We start from the raw sequence: 24,667 nt of genomic DNA on the forward strand, positions 1-24,667 counted from the left end.
CACTCATGGAATGTGTGCAGTGGAAAATTTCTTTGAAATAAACTGATCACAAAAAAGCATGGAAACCTAATAATTTTCTAATTAGTCCAGAGAATAGCATGTTTACTTTTGTATATGCCCAGTCTGCACTAACACTGTATGCAACCTGAAAGGAGACAATATAGTCATATCTCAGTCTAACTCAAACAGATTCTACTAAGGAACAAAAATAGTTTTCAGGGGCTTTTGTAAGCAAAAAAGAAACCCTCTGTGTCAAAATAACTATTCCACAAGCCCAACCTGCAAGCATGTTTACGCCAGGATACAAACCCAGACATCAGCACAACTGAGAGGTAAGGAATCCATTCATGTTTATAAGAACAGTAAATGGAAACACTCCATAGTATTTGTGCCTGTGAATGTTCATTCACTCTAGGATGTTTGGATCCAGAATGTGAAGAAGTATCAACAGAAATATCCATGCCATAATACCACTGCATTCAGCAATGAAAATGTATTCCAAAAATATACATCATGCATACAGATATGCACACTGCACCCCAGCTATGTTTAATAATTCTAGACAAATACGAACATCAGTTCTACACTGTCTCACCCTCACCCTCAAACACTCAGCAGTCCTGCAGCAACATCTCCCCTTATTGAAGACTTTACAGGAACTGATTTGAGGGGCGGGGATTATATCCACCAAACACCTCATTCAACATAAAGCAAATAGTCACAAACAGCCACAAAGTTACACACCTGGCAGTACTACAACTCTCAATCTTCTTATGCAAATACACCACCAATCAGGTTCCTAAGCAATGTCTTGTGATCCAGATGGCATAAACAAAATGTGCATTTGACTCTCAAGTTGGAACAAACCATGAGCAAAATGCACATCAACTACCGTCTACATCTTTTACCTACTTATGGGTAACGTTATCTTCGAGAAAGTTAAGCAGTATGCACTTTAATGGAGAATTAAATATTAGAGTGCTTCTGTGCATCAGATGCCTGAAAATATATGTCCTTCATTAGTATAGCATCCTCAGCATGGTGGGGGGGATGACACTTTATTTTTATCTTGCAGGCCATGCAAATAAGTGAAAATGATTTTAAAACACACACATACACAGCTAGATACAGAAAGGGCTACTACTAATTCAAAATCTCTGCCGGTTAGCACAACAAAACAAGTTCCAACCTATTTTACAAATTAAATTACAGCTTGAACTGTTCGTTTTACCTCTGGCTTTAAACACTAAAAATGCTCTTACTTTTTGCCCCTCAGACGCAAGTCACCCAAGAAACAAACAAGAAAGCAACCCTGTTTTTTTCCTAAAGAGTGATCAGATAAGTTCACACAAATACATACCTGCTGATATGCTTAGTATGGTAAATCCCCTCAGAAACTCACAAGGCCAATGACTTTGATCCTCTAACTCCTCCTACCCCGCCCCACCCAGAACAAATGGACAATAAACAGAAAAACTTAAGTTACTAACCTTTGTATTCCTTCTGGAAAAACCGATCTCTACACTGCTCAGCCAAATTATAAAACCCACCTACAGCCAGAATTGCTAATGAAAAGGGGGTGCTTTTTTCTGAACAATAGAAGAATTCCTCTGCATTTAGACTGCAGAGCTCCCATTAGAACTCAAACTCAGAGATGCCAGTTTTGCCTCTGTTTTTTAATTGATATTGTCCCAGCCCCCTTCTACGGTCCAGTGAGACAGTGTTTGTGAAATGATTAAAAAGAACGTGATCTGATCAAGAGGATAGAATAATGGGAAAGGAATGCTAGGTTAGCCACAGTGCTAAGTGCTGGGAAAGAAGACCAAGAGACTTCTTAGCCTATTGTTTTTATTCCCTTCTGCTCTTTAGACATCTCAGAACACTTTGATTCTTTATTTACTCTGCTAAAAATGGGTTAAAAGTTGCCCACTTACATCAGAGTTTGGGAACAAGTTACAGATCTTTTTTTAAAAAAGAAAATAAATAAAAATCCTTGAATTATATCAAGTTTCCAAAAGGTCATCACTGTCTCTGCTGTGGCCTTTTCCCCATCCCAAATCCTCTATCAATATGTCATAGTGAGTTAGGCAAAGACAAAAGAGAGGCTCAGTGTGAAAACTGCACATATATCTAATCCTGACAAAGCAATGAATAGGCCTTCACAAGTATAATTATACTTGTTTATTTGTTACCACGTACAGAGAACTGATGAAAAAATCCATCAAAGTGGTATTATGCAGACACCAAGAGCTTCTTTTCTTTGGTTGCTAAAGCCACATTGAGGCTTAAATTCCTTATTGTTAAATTCAGAAGAAAAGGGGGGGGGAGATTTTGGTTAGACTTTTTTTGCATCAGTTGCTGACAGATCTTTTGTGTACTGTTCTGTATTATTAGATGCATTAGCTAGAGACTTGCTCACTCAGCTCTCTCATTTTAGACCATACAGGAATCCATAATTATAAAGCACTGTACACAGTACCTTTTAAACAGGGTGTGGCAGGCATTTGGCTGACCACAAGTTGAAGAGATTTAAAAACAGGCCATTTTCTCACAGTTCGGGCAGTCAGAATACCCAAACACAGGTAAACTACCTGCTCAAAAGTCAAGGATGAGAATGCTAAGCCTCATTCTAAACAGACTCAAACTGAACATAGGTCTAAGCTAGCACAGAATGTAGAAGAGAGGAAACTTACCATGCTGCTTCTATACTCTAGTCTAGGTGCATGTGTGAAGCTTTCTGGGCATCCATCTAAAACCTGCTTCCAGCACATTAACGAAAACCCTGAAGAGTAACCACTGAAGCAACTGCAATGTGCTGTGGCAGTTGTAAGATAGAAGGAAAACATTTTTCATACCCAAAGTACTAAGTAGCCATTATACTCCAACAGAACCTAAATCAAATGGCTTTACAATAGCATGTTTTGAGGGTTCGGGAGGTTGGGGGAAGGGTGCCAAACAAGCTTCCCCCCACCCATATAGAACTATATCAAAGTAAAAGCAATATGCATAGTTAATGTCTTTGTGAGCTTTCCAATTTAAAACAGAAAAGCTGTAATTTTTCTTTGCTGGCAATCTGGAAACACTCTGGAGTTAATTACAGCTGATTCAAAGTGAACGACACAAACAAAGACCAGTCTATGTCCAGACAATTATACTGCATTAACCAGCTTAGAGCTTCCTGCTGATGTTTCAGAGCTCTTCTATTACACCCTTCTACCTTCCCAGCACGATAGAAAATGCTTCTGCAAGAAGGAATTAATGAAGAGAACTGCAAAAGAATGTGTGACGACCTCTCCTGACACGGCAAAAACTTTCCACCCATGTCACGACAAAAGGGGAGAAGGTAATTAAGTTTGAATAAAGGGATGTAACCAAATATACTATGCACTTAAAACAGCACTTTAAAAAGAAAACCAGAAAAGTTTGCAAACGGCATACTTGACTGGCTGTTCAATCACTACATTGTTTCATCTCTTCCTTCTTTATCATCCTCAAAGACCATCTTTTCAGATTTTTTTAATACTACCATTATAATGAAATCTCATGTGACTGATGAGCTCTTCCTCCCTCTCGAGATGATAGTTTCTTTGTTTTATATACTGAAGAATCAGTAGGAGAGCATACATGATAGCAAGATAACAGGCTTTGGAATTTTTAATTTAATTATAAGACAGAAATACCATCACTTTATTCCTCCCCCACCCCCATTTCCATGAAATTACTGCAACTGCTGTCCCTTTGGGGCAAGATCAGCAACTCACCACTAATCTAACTACTGTAGAATATGCTTTATTTCTTCCAAGAATCACTACATAACATAGGCCTGATTTCTTTTATTAGCATTGAAAACACTTTTGAAATGTTTCAGCTGAGACAAACATTCAGGGGCTACTGCTGCTTGCTGGTTGATCATGAATATTTCACACTGACGTCAGACAAGAAAGTGAATCATAACAATGGCAATAACTCTCTCTCCTGTTGCACTTGCAGAAACCCTGGGCACTTGTGGCTCCCTTCAAACAAAACTCTCTTGCTCAAAATCTGGCATTATGAAAACATTGAAAAGAAGCAACTTTTCCCCATTTCTTTCTTTTTAGACAAAGGTGCATCTGAACAGCAGTGACCCAGTCAGCTTTAAACTGTAATCACTTTCCATTGTCTTATCTATGCAAAGTAGGATTAGCGTTACAATGATGACTGCTTAATCCCTTTGATTTTCCTTTACTAAATAAATATTAATCTACAAATCAATCAAGTTCTTTATTGTAATGTACACAATATATTCTATGAAAGGTTATGTAACTTATAGTCATTTTTACAAGCATTTTCTGAAAAGAGCTCCTTGCTTTCCTTTTTCACCTCAAAATCTCTATTAGATTTGAAAGTTCAAGTTAATAATCCTGCTGGGCACAAAAGCTTTAACCACAGGATCCATTGGGACATTTATTTCTTTTAAGAGAAATCTACTGCATATATTGTTTTAGAAATTCATTAGCAAATATGACTATAGAAGTTTATTCAGATATCAATATCTCTCCCATTCTAAAACCTTCACTAATTTAATCCCTTTCCTTTTTACCAATACTAGTGTACACTTTATATACTGTATAGCCCCATCTTATCTTAATTTATTCACAGGAACCATGAAGTTCAATGGGACTTAGTCTTAAGGAAGTATGCAAAGGGATCAAGCCTCAAAGTCTCAAAAAGTATCTAAGTAGAAATAGAATGTTTTCCATTCTACACACTTAAAAAAAATCTATTGCTTTCACCTGTCAACCTAAGTTACCAAACCTACTATCCTGAGCATACTTACCAAGAAATAAGTCCCATTTAGTTCCATGAGACTTGCTTCTGGAAAAAAATGTGTTTAGGATCATGATTAATAAAGTCTCAAGTAGAAACGCCTTTCTGTCTGCATTTATTATGCCAGTGTGAGAAACTGAGTATTTTCAAACAATGCTATACTTTGTAACTACTAGTACTTAATATAAATATGAAAATAACTATTTCCAAGTATTCTAACAAGTTGTATTTGGCGCACTGTCTGTTTTAACCCATTGTTGTCCAGCCCGCAGGTGTACATATTTGGTCCCTGTTGCATATATATGCAACGTTGGGCAGAAATGGCTTTTAACCTCTCTCTCACACACACATAAGAGGAGGAAGAAGTAGTGCTTTCATGGCAGTGTAACAGTACTGTAGTTTTATTCTTGAAAGTTATCTGCTGAATAGATATTTAAACAACCATTGCCATCCTTGCTTAAAAGCACAATCTTAGAGGACTACAGAAAGTAAACAAGAGAAGAATATAGGACATGCCTTCAAGTACAATACAGGAGACTGCATTAAATGGATACTTCTTATGGCTAGAGGTGTTTGAAAATGGTGTTGTTTACCTTACTTAAAAGTAAGCCCATTTTGTTCAGTTAGATTTAGGGTGTAAACCTATCTTATTCACCAGAAATAAATACCTCTACTTATGGCATTATGACTGCAGCTGCAATCCTAACCACAGTTTCCTGAGAGTAAGCCCCATTGAACAAAATAGGACTTACAAAATAGGAATCTGCTTCTGTACCATCTCTACTGAATGAGAGCTATGCTCGGTTGCCCAGGCTTCTGCAGAACTTAACATGCACTGGGTTGCAGTACTTGATATGATTTCTTACTCAACATCTACTCTGTCAATAGAATAGAGTTTTAAACACAGCTTATCCATTAATAAGCCCACCTATTTTTCTGGAATAATCTAGTGGCAAATTTGGTTTGGATAGTCAGAGATCAGCTGGGACATTTGTTTATATTATGCAGAGCCTCTTGTCATTTTTTTTTCTTTCAGTGCAAGTTAATTTGACTGCTCTGCATAAGTGAAGTGAGCAATTCAGTAATTAACTTTTGTGTTTTAAAATGTATGAACTTTAATTAGTTTTCATTATAAACAAACAAATGTCAGCCATAATTATAAGCTTCTTGGTTTAACTACATATTATCCCTTTTCAAACAAACTTGATGTCAGACAAATTAAAATCAAGCAGCCAGCAATTTTGAGCTGAATTCTACATGATCTGCCAGTAACTTGATTACTTTAACTTCAATATCATTACAGGAAAAGTATTTCAGTAAAAATAATTACAAGAATTCCAACAGGAGACAGGCTTAATTGTATTGATTCAAAAGATGCATGTATATAGGAACCATGTTGAAGGAGTAATGCTATCTTAACTCTACAGTTACCATTCTGGCATGAAAAAGACAATTTTAGATTGAGGTCTTTTTTCTTTTCCTGTCCTGCCCAAAGATACAAAACTAACCAAAATAATTTTTTAGCCAATCATCTTTATACTTTAAACAACAAAATATCAATGTGGAACAACTTCAAGGCATGAAGACTTGGAGGTTTATTTACTGACTAGTGTATCTATTAAGACTAGGAACAAGTGGAGCTGTCAGGACATAATGAAGGTAAATGATTAGTTAGCAGTGAAGCTCAGCTCTTCTTCAATGCAATAAGAGTTAATTAAAGTTTACCACCAAACATCAACCAAAGCAGGATGTTGATCAGGTTTCAGCATTAAGTGCAAACAGACAATGGTTGGCAGCAATTAGTACAGCTATCAAATGACATGCAACAATAATTATACATTTAAAACAGCTCAATGTCTGGTGGGGAAGGGGAACCTAATCAGTCCCCTTTGACTATGCATACTCAAAGAGCAGGAAAGGAGTATCAGATAATTCACATTAACACTTCCAATCAATAGAATTCAACCAAAAAAATGTGTACAAATATGTTATCCAAAAATGAACAATTCACTCTTCGTCAAACAGAAGAAATTCACAGACTACTTATAAGATAGGTAGGGGCTAGTTAGATCAAATAAATTACTTTGCTGATGTCACACAAACAAAATGTCACACAAACAAGCTGGCAAGTTCTTGAAGTTTAAAAGGCCAGTGGCAGCAACTTATTCAAATTATCTACATCCCAAGTTCCTGGGAGCCAGCTCTCACAGAAGGTGCAGGTAGAACAAAGCTTTCATTAGTCTGCTAAGTAAACTGGTTTGTGAGCTTTTCACTGAAAAGTGGTATACAGTTTTTATTATTATCATTGTTGTTATTAGCATCCCTCAAAAGCACAAAATAGGGCTTGCACCTGCTAGCTACACAATGAAACCTATGCCAAGGGATAGCAGATCTTCCTTTGTACCTGAGACAGATCCTCAAGTTTTGCCGTGTGCTCATTTGAAGCCAAATTCATGCAATCAGCAGGTGCCTTAGCCCTAACTCTTTGCAAACCCAATCTTTCCTATCAAAACTTTTGGTTTAAAAAGTTAAACAACCCAAGTTCCATTTCTACTGCTTATTATTCCAATAATAAAGCTCATATCATAATAACACTACCCTTTGGTAAACAGAGCTAGTCCAAGCCATTTTGTTGCCTGAAACAGAAAAAACAAAACATGCTCTCTTACTAAATAACATGGGACATAATTCACCAGGAAGTTCTGTGCAAATCTTACTGAAAGGTTCTAGTGAACTGTGCCCAAAGATCAGAATGGATGCTTGACTTAATGGCATGCCTCTTGAAGTAACAGCCTCCCCGCAGTAGGACCACTTGTTTGGAAAAGACAGCATGTTTGGAAAAGACAGCATGCCATGCAGCTACCATAGAACCGTTGACAATGTTCAATTGAGACAATGATCTCCAACACCAAGCACCAGTCAATATGAGAACAGCAGTCGTAGAAGACTTGTCTGCAAAGACTTGTCTTTGGTTGGAAGCACTTTTGGAGACTCAGGGTACAAATGTTTCCAATAAATAAATAAAATACCACAAGATTCCTCCCCAGGGCCTAAGCTACAATTGAATGTCATCTATTGGAAGTTAGCAAAAGGGTACTTTCTATAAAGTGAAGGTACTAAACACCACAGAGTGACAGGATAGAGCAGCAAATATTCTCTGTCCAGTCCCAGGCATCCAACTCATAAAATTCTCATAAATTTCTGGAGCTCTAAGCATAACAAAGGGAGGAAAGGAAATTCAAAACCTTTGACAAATAGCTTTGACATGAATTAGACATCAGGTGATGCCACCTTGTGCTGGCCAGACTGGTTCAAATACTTTCAACACAGCCTTAGGAACATACACAGTGAGCATAAGGGGTCCACTGCCAAGATGTTCCACAGACCATCTGCATGGAAAGTAACAGCAGACAGTTTCATCATCTCATCTTCACAGTAGGGTTGTCACCTTTCTACCCCCACCAGGGCTCCTGTGCTTTAATCAGTAAGACGAATACTGCAGGCTTAGACCACCAGTCACTGCTGAATATACACTAGAGTTGCATGCTCAGATAAAGGTTATGCTATCCTGAACGTGCAACCAAGAAAATGCATGTCTCCAGAACTGCACCCTGTTGTCTTACAAACAAGTTATCACTAGAGATCATATTAACGGCCTCTTAACCTAGGAATCATCACTTGGGCCTGATGAATAAGGAACACAGTTCATGTTAGCTAGGAGCCTTCAGCTATAAACAGAGAAAAGAGAGTGTTAAGAGCAGCTTCACACAAAAAGGAAAAAAAAAAGTGGAGGGGGATGTGACTTGTGTCTCTTCTTTCTCTGCTTCTATTGTATCCTAGGAAGTAGGGTGGATCTCTCCTGTTGCTTTTTTGTAATATGTAAACCAACCTTAAGGTGGTCGGTTCTGTAGTTAAAAGGAAAGGAACCCAGGCTTCACTGGAGCCAGCTGAACATAGGTCTTCAGTATAGAGAAAAAGGAGTTACAACATGAAACACTTAAATACTGTGAAATAAACATTCAGAGAGAGGACATATCCATAGAAAATATTGCTAATCTTGTGCCTTGTTTCATTTGGCTCTTATAGTCCTTATAGTTACTGCCCACAGATGTTCCCATATAACTAACTCCCAAAAGAATGTTGAAAATTCAATAAAATGCAGTTTCTCAAAATGTCAAAGATACATAGGTATTTTAACATTCCAGTGAAGATATACAGAGTTGAACAAAACAGTTGCTAAACAGCTGTTAAAGCCCTACTAACTGGGCAAAGAGGGACTTTTTTAACTGGTGCTTCTCATCACCCCATTATACAGTAGTATCTTTCCCAGGAGCTATCTGATAGTGTTTCTTCTACATCTTCTTAGATTGTGAGCCCCTCGGGGACAGGGAAGCTTTTATTTATTTATTTAGCTATGTGAACCGCTCTGTGAACTTTTTTAAATTCAAAATTGGCACTAATAATAAAAATGGAAAAGCAGGCTACCTGTGATGTTGGATCATAACTGCAGCTTTTACTGGAATTATTCAACTAAATTTAGTTGAATAAAAAGCCTCACTATTTTTCACTTCCTGGGTTGCAGCCTAAGGCTGTGTGACAGAAGTGGTCCCTCATCCCCACCCCCACCAAACTTCATTTTCCCAACTAATTCTGTTATGCTAGGGATTTGTGCACAGAGTTAGCTAATCCCAGTATTTCCCTAGAGCTGCATTTAAGCTATGGCCCACTCCCAGCACAAAAGTGTCTCCTAAAGCCCTTTCGCCCCCTTCAGCACTCATACGCTCATTGGTCCTGACATTTTCACTTCAGCCATGACAAATGAACTGATAGCTGTGATCAGATTGCACACAAGTACTGCTTTATCTAAAGACGTATCATTAACTCTCATCACTATCTTCCAATATGATTCTTCTTTTGTTTAATTTGTTGTGAAAATGCAAGTCAGTTTTAAAGTGTCTGAACCTTAAGTAACCACAAATAGACTTCACTAAATAAGAAAAGGGCAGATTTGGACAGGATCAGAACATGACTACCATTAACAAAATCTTTCCCAAGGGACTTAAGTAACTGTACTCAACCTCTGCCCTAGTGCAAACATGCCAGTTGAAATTCTTCTAAAGGTCCCTTCCCCCATGGTGAATTGCTAGCACTAGTGTACCATTGTTAGAGAAACATAAATAAAGTACAGCAATCAAACATGCCTAATAAATTAGGAAACCAATTTCTGTCTCTCTCAAAAGGACATCAGCAATCTTTCTGTAATGTAACTTAAAATACATCTGCATTTGTGACAAGCCAGATTTTTCACTTCTCAATAAGATCAGTTCGTCTTTCCAGTTTGCAATAGCATCAACGTTAACATTAACGCATTAAAGCTTTTTCCCCTCAAAGAAAATCATGGAATTCAGCATGTACATACAGTGTTAAATGCAGAACTCGAGTTCCAGTTGCACAGTTCTTGCTGAATCTAGAAACTCTGCAAAGTGTATCATCTCTTGTAACTTTTCCTGGCAATTCATCTGAGAATCAACACAGTGGCAGAGTCAACTGTAACACAACAGATCTCGGGAATGGAGGTCATGCTTTGAGGTAAAGTGCTATTCACTTCTGGACCATGCAAGAAGCTCTTTCTTCCTGCTCTTATTGGAATCAGTTCCCCTTACTAGAGCAAGAACAAAGCCAAGTGTTCATGTGAGGTTTATGAATAAATCAGAGGTGAACCACTTTAAGTGCTGCCTGTGATTTTCTTGTTGACAGTGAGCACTTAAACAGGCTTCTAGCACCAGCAACCCCTGGCAAATCTTAATAGTTCCTAATTTGCACCCTGCTTCATTTCAGGCAAGAAATTACTCGCCCCATTTTTTTTTCTCAAGGCTTCACCTTTTGGATTACTTTTCTGCCCCCTTCCTAAAAACAAGACTGTCCCATTTCAAATGTCAACCCTACATAAATAACACAGAACTTGCATCTATATTCCCTCGAAAACCAATTACAGCCAAGAAAAAATATATTGTGCATTGCAGCTCAGTCAATTCACTATTGCAATCTTCAGCATTTGGATTCACACTACACTAGCAGTTCTCACAATTCCTGAAACATCCACATATAAATCCCTTTGAAGTACTACAGCCACCTGTATTTCAAATTGAACACAACATCATGAGAAACTGTAGCTCAGCATTTCTCAACCAGTGGTACTTGTAAACCCTGGCGGTACCTGGTTGTACATATAGGACCCCCAAACCCCCACTGCCTGGCAGAGAGACCAGCAATGCAACGTGACAAGCAGTGGTAGGAGGCTCAGCGGGCAGAGCTCCAGTGTGTGCTTTTCATAGGCTCAAAAAAGCCCTCCTGTCCACCTTGAACCTCTTACTGGTTGTTGTTACTTTGCGTCTGACCTCGCAATCCAGAATTAACTAGTTATGACATCTTTGCCAGTTACTTCCGGTGGCACTTCTGGTAGGTGGACCATGAGAAGTGGTACGGCAGGGGACAAACGTTGTGAAATGCTGCTGTAGCTTAATTAACTAAAAAGGAAGACTAGGCACAAATGTTGACATGGCAGAAGATAGCCATCAACTTACAGCATGACACATAGGCCAAACCTTTGCAACATACAGCAAAGTGTCCCAGAATACTATAGGCCTATTTTATTATGCCTGACATACTAACTGAACCATAGTTCTAAACATCAGTGTTGTCATTTTACCAATGTATGTCTACCAAGGTCAAACTAGGGTATAAATGCATGCTTCTGCATTGAAGTGCGCCTTTTTCACCCAGAACAGTTGCAATGGCCTTTGATGCAGACCGTGGTATGCGAGATGGGGAGAGATTAATGTTTTCCACTGTTGACATTTTCCCCTCAGAGAATTCCCCCCAAAGCTGTTTGCTCCCAAAGTGGATATTTCCTACAAGTATCTATTTTTTGATACCATTTTCAATCCCCCTCCCAAAAAAAAACAGCATGGGGGAGATACTCCCTCCTTCCAGCAGTCAAGACTGGACCATCTAACGGCTGTTCTGGGTGAAAAGGAGGCAAACACATTTGCATGAATGTTCTAGTTTGAAACTAGAAACTAGTTATAGTTTCAGAAATAAGTCTCATTAGGTTCAGTGGGATTCACTGCCACTTATGCGTGCCCAGGAATGCAGCATAATCTAGGTGATTGACTTAAACTCTAGCATACTTAGTTTATACAGTATTTAAAATTATACCTGCAACATGTAGCATTCAAACTTTTGTTTCTCAAGTGCTCTCCACATGGACAACAAACTGGCTGCCTATCACTTTGGCCCATACTTTCTGAGATTCCACAAACTTAACAGCATTCCGTCCAGGCAGAAATTGAATGTAAACAGTAGTCAATTTAAGTTAAAACAGCATTTTCAAAGCCTATCACTGTAGTAGGGCTTTACAGCAGAGCCCTTTCCCAACACTACAAGCAGTGTTGCATTTTCTAAGAATCAAAATGCAGGGATACCAAAAATGTGATGTAGTTTTGAGAAATAAGAGTCACCAAATTGTGTTCTGTGGCCCCTTATGTGATCAAATAAAAATAGGACACGTACAACATGGTGTCTGACCACTGGGGATAGGGCAGAGTGATTTTTACTGTTTGATCCAATCTGTTTGCCCTCAGTAGTCCCCTTTTTCCTAGATTTCGCAAGAGAAGAGCTCTAGAAAAGACAGGCTTCCTTTATTGTCCTGGATCCTTTAGTACTTTGACCTCTGGGTAAGTTTCTGCCTTTGAAGTTTTCTGTTTAAAAACAGAAAAGATTGTCTAAGGCTGCCAGCTTTCCACTGGCCCTGCTCCTGTGCCTTTCACAGCAACCTGGCATGTGGAAATTAAGCAGGTGAAGTTTTCCTCTTCCAGTTTTGCACAGCTGCTATCTTAGATTGCAATAAGCTATTGCAGGCAGATGACTTGTCACCTTAGATTAGAGGACTTACTTTCTGAATGGACCCAAGTTCCACATTGGTTAAAATAAGGTTTTTACAGTTCAAGCCTAGGCATGCCTACTCAGAAGTAAGCCCCACCAACTGCAACAGGACTCACCCCCACACGAGTATAGGATTGCAGACTATTTTCAGATCACACAAAAGTGATTAACTGGTAGGTGAGAATGAAACCACTTTTATTTTGTTTGCTTTATGTGTAACTTGTTTGGGATTTTTTTTTAATTATTATTATTGTTAAACCATCTCTTTTTAAAGAGCCTTGAACAGGCTATTTGTTCTGCTAAATGAATTTCTGATGTTCTGACACTTATTCTAGCTTTACACCAGTGCAATTGAACTAAATTTGGAGCTGGAGAAGCCGGCATTTGATTTTAGTCTCCCAAAGCCCAATCCTAGCCACACTTTCCTGGGAGTAAGCTCCAGTGACTCTAATGGGACTTACTTCTGAGCAGACATGCATAGGATTGGGCTCCCAGGCACATTTTAGACATGAATGAACCATTTAATTTAATTTGGTCCTGGTTTTTAAGGAAAATGCGAAAACATTTTCAAGGCAGGTTTTGCCTAACTATGCTTTGGGGGGGGGGGTACACTCACTGACCCAAACCAGTATCTTGAAGGATCTCTGGGCATTTGGGTTTCTGAGCTTGGAATCTAAAGGGAGGATTTAGGCCTACACTGAAGGCTGCAATCCACTCCAACAGACTAGGAAGTTAAGCTGCCTTGTGACAGAAACAGGCAGAGTTTCTTCATGGAAGAGCTTCTTCCCCCATTCAGTATGTGTAGGTCTCAAAGCTGTTGGTGAACCCTTTCTTTCTAACCTTTGGTATAGATGTCTGAATACTGTACACATAGCGGTTAAGGAGAAGCAAATTCCTAACAGGCAAACTGTATCTGTGGTGGTTAGGCCTGCAGAGTCCCGGGCATCACTAGCAATCCTCCCATGTCCAAATTTTGAGGTAAAAAACTCCAGAGCAGAGGTTCTCAAACTTTGAGGAAGCTTCATTCCCTCATTAAGTTCTTGGGGGGGGGGGGGGCTAGAGAGTGCTATGCACTCACTTTATGTAGGCAGGGCTGCAGGAGGTGTGGGGAGCCCTGCACAGCACTCCCTGAGGCTTGGAACATTCACTAAAAGCAGGCACAAAGCATCTCCTGCAAAATGCACCCCCCCTCCTGACGAGATCCTGGGGATCCCTCCCCTTCCCCCGCCCCTTAAAGGGACAGGGAAAGCCTTACACAAACTGGTGGGTCACGACCCACCAGTTTGAGAACCACTGCTCCAGAGGCTTAGAGAAGGAGTCAGACATATGGTAGAGGACAATATACGAATGAAGTGGTAAATAACGCTGCATCAACATATAATTTCCCCTGTGTTCTTTGCATCTGTTTCCCTTCCCCCTGTTTTGCAAGTACATGTTGAAAGTTTTTCCTACTGGTAGTGGTGTTTGTTTTTGGTTAGGATAGGTTTGCAGCCCAAATCTTACTGAACACAATGGGCTGAGTAAAATAAATAACCTTTTTCAAACATCTTTACCAATTAGGAATGGTTAATGATCAAGTTTATGATTACTGTATGTACAGTTTTTATTAATAACTTTACCACTTCTGCAAATCCATATGCTAGTGTAAATATTTAAATCTAGTCAGAGCTGAACCAGTTCAAGGTATACCACACCTTTATGGATGTAAAAGGGGAGTCAAACCAGAAACCTTTTTCACAGCTGAGCCTGAACTGGAAGCAAAGCAGAAAACATAATGGTTTGACTACCTGATAAGGTCTCTGTTGCAAAACATTTAACCAAAGCATGCCATTATTAAGAACTATGTACATGGTTCTCTACTCTAAAAAGCTGGTTTCTGCTCTGTCTTCTTGCCTGGGCCTGGCCTTTTGCCTGAGATAAGAAAGTTGCACTTAAAGATACAGTCCTCTGTTTTCATCTAAACCAATAATCCATACACTATTGACCTGAAGATTTCAACATCTTCCAGGAAACTGATATACCCCAATCAGGTCAATATGACAGCTACATATACAGTATACTCTATCTGCCCACCAAAAAAAAAAAAAAAAAAAAATCCTTTAAGCCATTTCTGCCCAGCGTTGCATATACGCAACAGGGATCAAACGTATATACCTGTGGGCTGGGCAGAAATGGGTTAAGATAGGTTTTCAATAGTTCTCATCATTAGCAAAAGCAAATACTGTATAACAGACAAATTACTTTGCATATACTGTATAAACTACTTTACATACTTAAATTATTTCACATAATAAACTGGAAACTCATTGAGACTGCATATAAATGTGCCTGATAATGGTAAACGTATTTCACTCATGAAATACAGCTCAGCCATTCCTCAACAGGATTCCATTATTTTTTTAAAATCACCTCCATATACAGGGTCCAGAATTCCAAACTTTAATGATAGCAAACTGACTAAAGCAAGAAGAACAAAAAGGACTTATGAGAACACTGGAATGACAAAATCACAGAATGAGCCTATTACACAAGGCAGTAACACATCCATATTAATGGGTATATCCTAACCATTATACACTCAAAAGAAGTAGGCATTTTTCTTCTGTATAGATTACACGGCTTAGATCTATGAAGACCACCGAACTTGGTCATTTAATCTTTTCCCCCCTGTGTTTATTATACTTTTAAAACTGAAAACTTAGGCAGGAAGTGAAGGAAATAATAGCATATCTACTCAAAGGTAAGCCCCACTGATTTCAGTGAAACTTCGAGGTAAATGTGTATAGGATTGCAGTCTAACAGCACACTCCTATGCATGTCTACTCAGAAGTAAGCCCCACTGAATTCAATTAGACTTATTCCCAAATAAGTGTGTGCAGGATTGCTGCCTAAGTCATACTGAATTCAGTGGGTTTACTTCTGAGAAAACAAGATTAGAATCATGTTGTAACTGTAAGTACTACTAGGGAGGACCTCCAAACAAATGCCTACAGTCTCCTGTTTATTCATGATACACCTAACCAAATATATATTTGACACTTTCTTTTTGCATTTCATTCTTTAGAATGCCATGTAGCTCAATACTATGCATGGTTTCTCAGAAGTAAGCCTCACTGGATTCAGTGTGCTTACCAATACATAAGTGAACATGGAATTGAAGGCCATATCTCAGCATCTGTGGAGTCTACCTGATCAGTAAGAATGCAGACATCACCATCACCATCAGTCACCATTAATCCATATGGTACCCAGTTTTACAATGCTTGGAAAACTGCCAGTGACAGCACATGTTGCTTGCTTAACCATATAAATTAATTTATTTTTAAATTAACACTTTTTCCTTTGCTAACTTTCTTAGGAGGCTCTCTTACTCTGAATGTATATCCTATACACCAGTTTCTTGCTGTTTTAAAAGAGACTTGAAAGATTTACAAACTTTAGCAACTGCACATTTCCAAAATCATAAATAATTTCTCCGTTAGCCTACAATGTGAAGGCTTTACGATTGGTCTTAGATCAAATCCCTGACTGTAATTTCATCCTGAATAATCAATTTTCTATCATTTACAAATATTTACTTCTCAGTTTGTAAATGTGCACTTTGTCTACCAAAGGTTAGTCACATGCGGCATTCAAATCCCACACACACATGCAAGTTCTCTGAACAAACACTATTGGTATAGTGGGTTCAAAAGTGTGTTTTCTGTGATGAGTCCAAATTCAATTACACTGATGTGAAAATTGTAAAAAGACACTACTTAAACATGCAGGCAGATAAATAATCATTTTCCCAGACTGCATCTGATTTGCATATGTACCATGGAACCAATTTTTGGTTTTTAAAACTGAATCAACAAGAAGGCTATTTTAACTGTCCCAGTTACTGTTGAGAGCACATAATTAGAAGCACAGATCACATTGTCAACAGCTAACCAATTACAGTCATAGCTTTAGGCCTCCTCCTGGTCCCATTTAAGTCAATAGATATTTTATCACTGACTTCTGTAGAAGTAGGGGACCGGGTCCTTAGTGATATGACTTACGACTCTACTGTAAACATATCAAGAACTGAACACTAAAGCACACCAAGAATAAATCTCGTTGCTCCCTAATTTTTGTCTAAATTATACTTTATCTAATGTCAGCATCAAACTGATACAATCATAATTTGGCCTCCCAGAAACGGTCATCAACAGCTTAATCCAAAGTTCACAACCAGTCAAAATCTAGATTTAAACAACACACACCACCAATTACAACAACTATTAACTAAAAATTATACCTGATGGCAAGCAAGATCTGTTAGCTTAACTTATTGTTACCTTTGGAGGCAAATGTTCAGCAGATTCAAAAAATAATTTCTCACCTTTCCCCCCCTTCCACCAGCAAAGCAATGGGTCGACTAGATACCCAATAGTCAATATTTGATTAGCCTGTAATGTTTCCACTACATACAAACCTGTGTCTATCATCTTCTAGCTGCACCATTATCATGCATATTCATCAGCAGGATGATGGAAATTCAAGGCATCTTATAAAGTTGCTGAAATCTGAGCTTCTGCTTGTTTTCTCAAGTCTTGGACAAACATAACTTTAGGGAAGAGCTGAGCAGAGGCATAAAGAAAGAGAAGCTTGCATTTTCATCTTCCTTTCATCTTAGTCATTCAGTCAACCATTCAGTGAGCAGAGCTATTCAGCAGAGCTTTTCATTATGCAAAAAAATGCTAATCCTTTCCGATGCTTTTGCACTTGTATAAACCCCCATTCCTTCCACTGAAAAGCAATTATATCAGTTTACCTTTCTGTCAAAAACAGGATTAATATTCCAAAACCTGAAATCGCCTTTGTTTTTCTATCTTTTGCTTTAGGAAACTAGAGATGATTAGTGGACGTTTTCCTTAGAGCAAGAATACATTATTTTAAATATGATTCTGTTAAGCCAAGGAAGAAAAAGGGAGAGGGGAGGAGAGAAAGAGGGAGAGAGGGGGAGAGGGAGAGAGAGAGAGAGTGAGAGGGATGGGGGGGAGAACTTCAGTTGCTGCGGAAACTCCTTTCAGTGACAGACCTGACCTTCCCTTTGCCGAGGCCTGAATAGAATGAGCCTCACTCTGGTCTATTAATCAGAAACAAATTATGAAAGAATGTGGCTGGACTGGTTGACACTATCCTGTCTTGGGAGACTCAGTAACAGCCTAGTAACAATGTCCTCTTCATGGCTAATGAACAGCCATGACAAATGGGGGCTGAGAAACTATTTATTTGCATATGCAAATTACCACACAAAGGAAACATGTACAAACAAGTGTCATTGTAAGGTGGATTAGGCAAACAAGGCTCTCCTTTTTGGACAATCTGCAGCCCAGAACATTAGTCAGCACAATTAAACCAGTCTCCATGGAGACTAATGAAATTTCACCATGGTATGAGTTAAATTAGATAGCTAGTTATGTGTTTCCACAATCCAACTTGAAATCCATTATTGTCTCAGAACAATGCAGCAATTGTGCCAGGCTGTTCTTTGCCAGCTCAACAAGCTCCTAAGTTGACAATCTGCATATGTTAATATAATTAAGCACTAATTACATGAAACCTGTACATATTCACAGGCACTTTCCCTGGGCACTTTTCAATTTGAACCTCGGCCAAGTCTTTAACCCCTCAAATTATTTGGGAGCAAGGAAGCTCTGCCTTGTGGGGACAGCCCCAAGGCAGATGCAGCAGAGGCTCTCCATTTATAAATGCAAAGCTTAACCTGGCTTCTCATATCGCCATCAACAAAGCTAGAAAATATTTGCAGATATGCTGGGTTGGGGGGGGGGCTTTTAAAAGCCCCAACATTGTAACTTTTCCCTTTTTAAAACACACATATGAAAGCACTCAGCATTAGTCTAAATGAAATGTTGCAGATTCATTTACTGTCACTGTCATATCTTGAAAGTTCAAAATTGTCCAAGAAAAAAAAAAGCCAGCCTGAATTTGATGTCAGTGCTGTGACAGCAATAAAAAAGGAAAGGGGTGGGGGGTGGGGGAGAGATGAGCAGCCAGGAACTAATGAGCTTTACATAAATATATGCTGAAGCAATTAAGCAGTGTTAATTACTATGACAGCAGTTAATTGAATATAATTAGATATTTTAAGCCACTGACTAAGGCACAGTTAAGATTAATTTTATTGAGATTAATTGTAAATAAGAATAGATTAACTGTGTTTTGACAGGCAAGTCGAAGAGCGGGAATCAGCACAGACCCCCCAAATCATATATTATTTTAATGTCACACCTCAGAATCATCTCCTCAATAAACATGACTTTTCAAACCCAAACAGACAGGAATCCTGAAGAAAAACAAACAGCTTGCAGAGATTAAAGAGCCTTTTGTCTGTTTTTTTCATGAGAATTTCTTTTAGCAGACTAAATTAAGCGAGCCTGGTGTACGTTTTTAGGAAGGAACATTTCACACTGAATGGAAAAAATGTTCTATCACATTCAAAATTCATGCAGCTGTGTGGAACTTGGTCCAGATGGTCTAAGCCTGTAAAACACCACCACAATGATAGACAGTAGGGCCTTCCCAATATGTGATAAAGTCGTAACCTTGTATGTGACCTAAATTTTCTGCCATGTATGGTTCCCTCCTTGATCAACTCTTTCCATTTTTAACTAACCATGAATATTCAAAGGGCCACTCTTCATAAAACACCAGCAACACACAGCCACTTGAAAAGAATAAAATCTCAGTAAACGCTCCAATTGCTCAATTAATACAACACAAGCAACATCTCTCAGACTCAACAGAAAACTTTTGCTATCACTTATGTTAACTAGCTCTAAAAGCTTATTTTTAGATATTCTTCAAAGAAGACCTAAATCACAGTCACTGCAAAATAATCCAAGCATGCTAGTTTGAAAAAAGAATGCTAACAAATCACTAACAAGAAAGGAGTCTCGATTGATTTCAGAATAAATCAATAAGTGATTAACACAATATTTTGAAAGCAGAACAATGCATATATCATATAAATGTGTATATAGAGAAAGATAGATATATTCAATACCTTTTCAGCTCTAAATTGAAAAAGGCTTTACAGTACTGCACATGCCCCTACATTGACTATCAACTTCTTTGCAATGCCTTTTGTCTTTTAGAATGAAAATCCAAAACTGGTCTGTGAAACAAAGCTACAACAAGCCATTCTGCAGTGAAAGATTTTAAATCATCCAGCCTCTTCTAATAGACTTGAGACTTATTGAGGTAGAAACCATAAAAAATGAAGAAGGGAAATTTAATCCCTGAAATATTGATTTGCACATTAATATCATATAGGCAGAGGGCAATTTGGCTTCATGGAAATGACACATTGTCGACCCTTGGTGAAGTCAGAGCCAATCTAACTGCTGAACATGTCTGAATCTCAAGAGTTATTAAGGGCTTCCCTTCTTGCCTATATGACTTTTCTCCAGCCTACCAATGCAATCTTAAATGTATTATCTTTAAGAAATAATTGTAAAACCTCAGGGGTTTTCCAGTTAATGGAAGGAAGGCTAAACCACATCAGATTCTGAAATGCAACATTAAACCCTTGCAATCAACAAAACCACCTCAATTCTCATCCATCCAGTGCAGGATCTAATACTGTTATTAGAGATAATCAAATTTCATTGTGTAAATTTAGGCTCATGGTCAGAATGGAAGCAGTAAATTCTGCAATATTAAACAGTGATTTTCTCAGCACTTCTTTACATGGTCTCTGCTGGTGAACAATAAAGCCTTTTGCTAGATCACAGGGGAAAAAAAAGAAGAAAGGAAAACAGCCTCACTTTCTACTGGGAAAGATACCAGGGATACACATCCATTCCCTACCCCTTTCATTTTAGAAACAAGCTTCTCAACTGACCAGGCAGGTACCACCACTACTGTTACTGAGACTTATACAGATGGTTTTCTTGACCTTTCTTTGTTCTTGGAGTAGATTTCACTTTGGAAGGTTTACGCCTATGCACCTCTCTTTAATTGACCCTATGTGTTCATGACCACAGAAAGGAAAACAACTGTACACAGAGAGCCTTCCAAGCCCAAGGCGATGCCTATAGGATCCTACAGTATGAATATTCAGCCAGGCTCACTGAATAATCCGAGTGAGCCCCAGCACTCAAGCCAGGTGCAAGAGGTTAAAACCGCTGGCTAGCCATCTTTCCTGCTGGTGTGCCTTCCTGCCGCCTGAAACAGCAACCCCTGGAAGCGAGGAGATAGTCCGCCTCCCCAAGCCCAGCTGATGGTCTGAGGTGGGGATTTTTTGCTGCTGGCTGGGTTGCAAGGATGGCTTGCCATGACTGCAGTTCCTACAGTGGTGCTCTCTATTTGTAGGATCCCTTGGCGGAGAGGAGAGGAGAAGAGGAGAGGGAAGGCAACTCCTTCGAAGTAGCAAGTTGAATCCTATTTCAAAGGTCCTTTTTCTTTCCTCTCCCAACCCTCCAGCCCTCGAGTCCTCCAGCAGCCTCTCCCCACTGCTCCTCTTCCCCTGCTAGCCTCCCCAACGCCTCTTGCTCACTGGCTCGCCTCGTTCTGTCACTTTTGTCAGTAAATAGAAAGTAAAACAAGGCTTGATGGCACTGAGAGTGTTACATACCCAGGCTGTGTTTTTGCATTGCTCTCAATGGAAGCGATCGATGCCCATGTCACAGTGGTGTCCCAATCGCAGCCAAGTCTCTGCCTCAATCTAACCAACAACAGGCAGGGCTTCCGAGGCTGCTGCTCACTACCTCTTCCATCCATCCAGCCAGCCAGCCAGCCACTTGGACATCCACCAAACTCTCAAAGAGAGAATCAAACTACCATCTGCTCTTCAACCAGCGCTCCTAAGAAGCCAGCCAGCCAGCCGCTGGAAAGCCTTCCAAAGGGGGAATCACCATTGCAAATAGGAACATAAGAGATATTTATCCACCTTCAACCTCATCAAACCTTCCTCTGCTGTTTTAGCCCCCTCTGCCTCTCTCCCCCTCTGCCTCTCCTCTGCCAGCTACCTGATCCTTGATTAAAAATGGAAGAGGGTTAATAATAATATGAAAAAGAGGCGATGGGGATGGAGGAGAGGAAATGCAACTGTCAGACAGATAGAGGGATGGTCAGGCTTCCTGGGTGACCTGGCGGGTCTGGCTCAGTGCAAATCCACCATCTTCAGCCTGGCAAGTTGTCTTGGGGGTGAGAGGCGCTTTTTTTTAGGGTGGCTCCCCCCCCCTTTTGGTGCTGCTGCTGCTGGCGGTGGGGAGGGCGGGAGGGGGGTCGTGTGTTTGCGATGCCTGCCTTGGTACCTAAGGTGGAAGGAGAAGGAGAGGAGGAGGAGGAGGAGAGCAGGAGGAGGAGGAGGAGGAGGGTGTGTGTGATTGAATGGGAGCGAAAAAAGCCTCCTCGGGACGGCGCGGAGGCTGAACCCGGCTGCGGAGCCTCCTCTCTCGGCCGGGCCCGGTGCCCCGAGGAGCCCGAGACCCCCCTCCCCCTCCGGCTGGCAGGTAACAAAAGAAAGACACCAGCGTGTGTTGGGGTGGGTGGGTGGGTGGGGGGGCGGGGGTAGGACCGAGAGGGGGGTGGGGTGGGGGCAGCTGGCATCTGCGGGGGCCCAGTGGCCGAGCCCCCGGCCGGCGAGGTGGGCAAGGCAGGCGGGGAGAGCGGGCACGCTGCCTGCCATCCGACGCCGTGCTGGCAGGGATGCGCTCCAGCAGCAGCAGCAGCAGCAGGAGGTGAAGGAGGGAGCGGAGCAGCCGCCGCGTTGGGGCGAGGGGCGCGCAGCCCAGCCCAGCCCAGCCCAGCCCAGCACGTACATGGGGTGGCCGGGAAGGGACCCGGGAGCCACGAGTGCCTGTCCCTCTCCCGGCCCGCAGCCGCCCTCGCACAAAGGAAAGCGGGGCTCCCAGCACCTCCGGCGAGCCTGGGCAGGGCGCAGCGCGCCGGGAAGGGACGGACACGCAGGCTCCGCTAACGGGCTCCGCTCCTCCGCCTGGCTTCCTGCTGCTGCCGGAGACGGCACTCGCCCTGCCCGGCTGCAGCACCGCCCGGCACCCCGCGCCTCCCCGGAGCGGAGGCACACACACACGCCGTCCCGCAGGCACGCGCCCCCTCGCCTCCCCAGCGCGCAGACCCAGCCTGACCCCCGCAGGCACCCCGCACTTTCCCCAGGGGCGGCGGAACCCGGGGTTAAAGTGGGGGGGGGAGTCGGAGACAGGGAGAGGGGATCGGCGAGGACTTTTGACAGCCGCGCCAGGGCTCCAAAGGCGACCATTTCGGGTTCAAAAGACCAGAAAGCTGCCCCCCTCCCCCCCAAAAAAAAAAAGCCAAAAACGCTTCCGATCCTCCACTTAATCCAAAAGTTACAGCCTGGGAAACAAAAAAGAAAAACAACAACGGGACCCCCCCCAAAAAAAACACCCCCCCCCAAAAAGCATCCCCCAAAAAAACACCCTCCAGGAATGTAAAAGAGAAAGAGAAGCAGCCCCTCCGCCCGCAAAGCGGTACCTAAAAATGGGGAGAGAGGGAGAAAAAGGGGGGCGAGAGAAGGAGAGAGAGAGGGGATCTGGGGATGGGAGTGTGTGTGTGTGTGTGTGAGAGAGAGAGAGAGAGAGAGAGAGAGAGAGAGAGGCAGGCAGGCAGGCAGGCAGAGAGCGAGAGCGAAATATCAAAGATTGTGCAAGATCAGCCTGGAAAGATAATCGATACTCGACCTAAATTTAACACAAACTACTCAATAAAAGTTAAAGAAAAAACTTACTTTCCATTTCCCCTCGCAGTCCTGGCTGGTCTTCGCCTCCTTTGCGGGGCTTTTATTTACTTTAACAGCTGATCACATCCAAGTCAACGACAGAAGAAGAAGAGGAAGAAGAAGGTTCATTAGGAGGAGGAGACAAAAAAAAAAGAATAAAAAAATATAATAATAATAATAATAATGGCGATAATCGGAATAATAATCCTCCAACTTTATTGGGTGGCCATCCAAAGGCTGGAGCCAGAAAGTGGGGGGCACGGAGCGGTCCTTGGGGGTCCGGGAGTTGTTTCAAGCATGTGGCGCCCGCGGTCTCGCTGTTTGGTTGTGAAGGGGCTGGGAAAAGGAGGAAAGGAAATGAAAATCCGATATGTCTTTATTCTGCTAATTATTATCGTTTTAGCCCTGTTTAAAAAAATGGCTGATTAAGTTGAGTGCGCATGTCTTTGTGTGTCTATTCCCGATATGCACTCTGGGAATGAGAGAGAGAGCGAGCGGGGGGGGGGGGAGAGAAGAGAGAGAGAGAGAGAGAGAGGTGTAATTAGTGAGGTGATCAACATTCTCCAGGCTGCAAATGACGCGCAGCCCGGACTCACTGCCGCTGCCGCCGCCGCCGCCGCCGCTGCTGGGGGCTCGCAGGGGCTGCGGGAGCCACACCGCTGGCCCCACGGCAGAACGGGCAGCAGGCGAGCGGCTCATGGACACAAACACAAGTCTGCAAACTTCATTAGTAACACAGACACACACGCACAGGCACACCAAGTAGATGGCTCGGGAAAATTAAAGAGAGAGAGAGAGAGAGAAGTGAGTGAGTGAGAAAGAGAGAGAGAGAGAGAGGCAGAGGGGAAGGAAAGAAGATTTGCTCTTCCTAACTGCTCAGGAATGTGGAAAGATAGGGGTGCAAATTAATTATTCCTCCCACCAGGGAAGTTCTTTCTTTCTCTCTCTCTCTCTCTCTCTTCTCCCCCCCCCCCCCTCTTTTAAAGGAAGAAAATATGCCTGGGATAATGAATGTGGAATGTGCCTCTGTGTGGGAAGGGAGTGAGCCTCAGATCGGAAATTTCTGCTCTTATAGCCAGAGAAGCATTTACATATTACTGAGGATTTATTTACACACACTTGCATGTTGTGCGCACACACACATACACGTATATAATAAATGTGTGT

At 41.3% G+C, this 24,667-nt stretch overlaps 1 protein-coding gene across 1 annotated transcript in view; it reads right to left on the bottom strand.

The window, feature by feature from the left end:
* ZFHX4 (zinc finger homeobox 4) overlaps positions 1-23,579 on the bottom strand; it is a 222,049-nt gene extending 198,470 nt beyond the window's left edge. The window contains exon 1 of the mRNA XM_066623657.1: positions 23,510-23,579. The gene's annotated coding sequence lies outside the window, so the exon portion shown is untranslated. The remainder of the gene's footprint in view (positions 1-23,509) is intronic.
* Between the last annotated feature and the right edge of the window lie 1,088 nt (positions 23,580-24,667).

This window comes from Tiliqua scincoides, chromosome 4 (genome assembly GCF_035046505.1).
Source record: "Tiliqua scincoides isolate rTilSci1 chromosome 4, rTilSci1.hap2, whole genome shotgun sequence".
In the NCBI taxonomy this organism is placed as follows: Eukaryota; Metazoa; Chordata; class Lepidosauria; order Squamata; family Scincidae; genus Tiliqua; species Tiliqua scincoides.